Source organism: Fukomys damarensis, unplaced genomic scaffold, assembly GCF_012274545.1.
Source record: "Fukomys damarensis isolate Sample0158 unplaced genomic scaffold, DMR_v1.0_HiC HiC_scaffold_20, whole genome shotgun sequence".
NCBI lineage: Eukaryota > Metazoa > Chordata > Mammalia > Rodentia > Bathyergidae > Fukomys > Fukomys damarensis.
Genome location: NW_022900932.1, coordinates 4,190,705 through 4,195,264, shown reverse-complemented (window position 1 = coordinate 4,195,264; position 4,560 = coordinate 4,190,705). Strand labels below are relative to the sequence as shown.

Here is a 4,560-nt window from a genome sequence, read left to right as displayed (position 1 = left end):
AAAAAAAAAAAAATACACACACACACACACACACACACACACACACACACACACAAAAAAAAAACAAGAAAAAGATGCTGAGGCACTCACTCACTATGGAATGGAGCATGGGATCCACAGCGTTAATTCCCTCAGTGGTAATGGGCTGAGCTGTATCCCCTTCAGATCTTACACTGTGACGTTCCAGCCCCCAGTACCTCAGAATGTAACTACCTGCACACAGGGCCTTCTAAGTACAATGAAGTCACCGAGGTAGGCCCTCACTCACTGTGACCGGGTCCTTCTAAGAAGAGACAAGAACAAAGAATCAGAGGGGAGACACTAAAGACGACAGGGACCATCAACAAGCGGGGGATGCAGGGGAAACTACCCCGCCAACACCTTGATCTCTCGATTCTCGCCTCCACAACTATGAGAAAATGAGTTTCCACCGCTCAGGCTCCCATGCATAAGCCTTTGTTTTGGAGGCCTGAGGACACTAATACAGTATGAAGATATCATCACAAAAATTAAATTTCTCCTTCAAAAGCAAGAGTCGGGATAAACATGTGGAAAGTGTCTTCGGACAGTTTTGTGGTACAGACCTCGATCCTATCTATAGAGCTATAAATCACTAGCTGTTTTATTCTAACAACACTGGTAACTTTCATTAATCTACCCAACAATACACTGAAACTTCCCCCCAGTTTTGAGTTAGAGGGTTTTACCTTTGTATAACAGACAGAATTCAAATTCCATTCATAGTTGTTATTTCATCTGATTCCCATATCTTCTCTATGGAACACACATTTCAAGCCTACATCACAGATCCCAGACAGACACCACTGGAAGACTAAATGCAAACACTGCCCACAATTCTAGCAGGGCTACCTGTGTGAGTAAGAACAGCAATAAAGTTTATTTTATATCTTATACTGTACTTACCACAAAGCCTATTTCAAGCAGTGAAAAGGACAATCTAAACCACTTTACACGAATTAACTCAACCCTAAAAGCCTTGAAGTAGGTACCAATACTGCCTATTTTAGAGACGAGGAAACTGCTGAGTACTTTATCCTCCCTGGTGGAGCCAGGATGTGAACGCAGGCAAGACTGACTCCAGATCCCACATTCTTAACCACACCACAAAACTAGGGGTAAACAGGATATTACTGGGCACGAATTGTAATGGCTTCCAAGTCATTACAGGGGCTTAAATTTGAATTCAGGCTCAGCAGCCTGCTAGGTATGTGTCTTTCAGCAAATAATCTCGTGTCTCAGATTCCTCACTTAATAAGAAGACATTAAGTGAGACGATATAAAACCATTTAGTTCAGTATCTAATGCCTAACCTGTGCTAATTAAGCCTCTGCTATTTCTACTACTTTAATGAATATGCAAAAACAACCCAACAATTAATCTATGAGGCGTGCCTGCAAAATATAGGGAATGCTGAAATTTCATTTTGTTAATTTTTTTCTGTTACCAGGGATTGAACCCGGACTTCGAGCTTGCCAGGCAGGCGTGGCACCACTGAGCCAACTCCCTGGCCCCGGAAAAGCTTAAATTTTAAAAATTTACTGAAAAAAAAAAAAATGTACTGCCGTAAAAGACACCCGTGTGTCAACGCAATAATTCCCCTTATGATACCCACCCCCGCTTAACCCATCGTCCCTACCAAGTCCTCTTCAGTGTCTTCAGCTGCGCTGCTGCCTCTGGTGTCCTAAATCAGTTCACCCACTCACCTCACGGCCGTGCTGCCTCGGGAAAGCCTGCGGTCACAGTGCCGGGCACGGCGACTACAGTGGTGACCACCGCGGTGCTTCTGAGCCTGCTTTTCACTGGACAGCACTCGGCGGCAGCCTCTGCCGCATGTTTAATCAAACCTTGTGAAGATACTGAGGAGGGACTTCTAGGACTGCTCCCAAAGGTGGAGAGATCCCCAGGATAAGTGCTTTCAAAGCCAAGGGGAGTATTCTGAGGAGGATTAATGGCAATGAATCTTTTACTATAATCGTTTTTTAAAAATTTAAACATAGAGCGTATTTTTCTTTCTTTTTTTTGGTACTAGGGATTGAACTCAGGACCTTGTGCTTGTGAGGCAGCGGTGGAACCACTGAGCTAAATCCCTAGGCCCTGTATAGAATATTTTCACTCACCCTTGTAATTTGGAAACTTCAAACAAAAATGCCTTCTTTTATCTAATTTTTTCCTTCCTACTTTATTCCAATCTCATTTCTAATAAGGAATTAAATACACTGAATCAAAAAAATACTGAATCAGGTTAGATCAGTCTTAATACTTTAGTAACTTTGGCAAGGCAATGGTATACATAGGACAGCTTCAAAGGATTCAGGACAATGCTCAAATATCTAACCTCTAAAAGAGACCAAAAATATCTAAATCTTTATTAAACGCCTTTTTTTCCTGGTACCTGGGATCGAAGCCGGGACCTTACGCTTGCAAAGCAGGTGGGTACCACTGAGCTACATCCCCGGCCCCACTGCAGACTTTAAAACACCGAGTTCTAATCTCTCTTGGGTGCCAGGTAGCCATCTGCTCGTTACTTGTCCTCTGCCTATTTCAAGCTTCAAAGAGCTCATTTCAGAACTCTCACTTTTGGTGATTTATAGTTAATCATAATGTCTCCCTTGTCCAGGTCAGATGATTCTGGTTTTGTAGCCATCCGGAGGTCTCTCGGGACCTTTTCATTTTTTTAAATCTGTTTTGTACCGGGGATGGAGCTCAGAACCTTCTCTTGGGAGGCGGGCGGTGGTACCGCGGAGCTCAACCCGAGCTGAACCTTTTCATTTTGGAAGCACTTTTCCTGAGGCGATGCAGTGGGAAGAACCCTAAGGCCGAGGGGAGCCGGAGCCCACACCCTGCTGCCTTCTATCTCAGATTCGGCACCGGAAGACGCGAAGACCGCACCAGATAAACGTGCAGTGGGGCCTCCATCTCCAGGCCTCCCGATTTCCTCCAACTAAGATCTCTCAACCCCTCCGTTAGCCACGGAGGGGCGGGAAGGTCAGGCTGGGGTCAGGGAAGAGACGAAAGTCAGGAAGCCCAGGGCTACTGAAGGAAAGGGCCGGTATTTCGGGAATCAACAGAAAAAAATGGATTAACAAGAGAAATCAGGCAGCAAAAAGACTCCAAAGACAAGAAAAAAGAAACACGGCCTGACCTTAACTCCCCTCTCCACCTACTTGAGGCGGACACGGAGGCTGCTGGCACACAGCAGCTCTGGGTTACAGGACCACTCCGGGCGCGGCAGGCATCCCGGGTGATGAGGGACCTGAAGCCCTCAGAAACTTTACTGTCCTGCTGCGCGCAGAACCTGACAGCTGAAGGCCAAGCGGATTCTGCGGCAGTGGCTGCGTGATTTCTCCAGGGGAGGAGGGAGATCTGGCCCCGCGGCCTTGGGTATGTGCTGAGGATCCTGGAAAAAGGTTCCGCAAGGAAAAGGTCAGACAGATTACAAAGGCACAGGCAGTCTCATCGACCCCGGCAACAACAGGATATGCGGGAAAGCCATTTCCTGCCCGGATGGCTCTATCTTTCCTCACACTGCCCTCCGCAGAGCCTGGCCCCTTGGCCTCTGATTGGCAGGAGCCAGGGAGGACTAAATCAACAAGGCTGGGCGGAGGGCTGGGCAGTTTTGATAACTGCCAGCCGGGAGGTACCAAGACAGGAGGGAGCCCTCACCTAGGATGCAGACTCGGGACCCATCACGGATCTCTAGGATCCAGTTTCTGAAAGCGTGCCAGGGCACCGTGACCTCCGAGGTCTGACAATTACCTACTTACTGTCCAAAATTTGGGTCCCCCCGTGAGACGGGGGTGGCTCCAAAGTAAGTTCTGATTCAGAATTTATTACCTCCAACTGATGTTACTAACAGGTCCATTTTTTAAAAAAATCTCAGTTTCCCAGGTAGTAGATGCAGATAATGGTTAACAGTGAACAGGGATACTATGAAAGAACTTGGAAATGTATTTCCACAAGCTGTTTAAACAGTTCCTTCCAAGCCTTGTTTCTCTTGGTACTTTATTCACTAGATTCTTACTTAAAAATAAATCAGCTCTGATGTGCACCTGTAATCCCAGCACTCTTGGGAGGCTGAGGCAGGATGATCTCGTTTGAGCCCAGCCTGAGCAACCCAACAAGATCCAGTCTCAAAATAAAAATGGAGATACAAAAAGGTGAGGATGCAGCTCGGCGTGAAGGCCCCAAACTCAATCTCCTGTACAGAGGGGAAAATCGGTTCAGCCCTTCGATTCTCAGAAAGAATCACAAATCTCCAATTAGGTTTACTGAGTGCAGAACCGAGCTTGCAAAAACCCGAACACACACTGTCTGCTATAAAAAGTAAGTTTTTATTTAAAAGAAAATTACCGGTTAAGGCTCTCTCCCCAGCGCTTCCGCACTCAAGAGTCAGGGCTGAAAACCAGCCATCTGTGGGCGGTGGAGGAAGCCGGGGCCAAGCGACCGGGACGCGCGCTCTCCGCCGCAGCCGGAGTTTAAGAGGCAGGCGGGCCCCACGGCGTCCTTAACGCGCTCACTCGGCGGCCGGGGGACTCGGCC

At 47.2% G+C, this 4,560-nt stretch overlaps 1 protein-coding gene across 4 annotated transcripts in view; it reads right to left on the bottom strand.

Moving 5' to 3' along the window:
* Nucleotides 1-863, bottom strand: part of Kctd20 (potassium channel tetramerization domain containing 20) — a 23,494-nt gene extending 22,631 nt beyond the window's left edge. For 2 of the 4 annotated variants that reach the window (XM_033766411.1, XM_033766412.1), the window contains exons 1-2: nt 708-863; nt 91-283 (exon numbers count right to left, since the gene is read on the bottom strand). The gene's annotated coding sequence lies outside the window, so the exon portion shown is untranslated. Of the gene's footprint in view, nt 1-90; nt 289-707 lie in introns of those variants that run through there. The other 2 variants (XM_033766414.1, XM_033766413.1) reach the window with 2 other exon arrangements.
* Nucleotides 864-4,560: the final 3,697 nt, after the last annotated feature.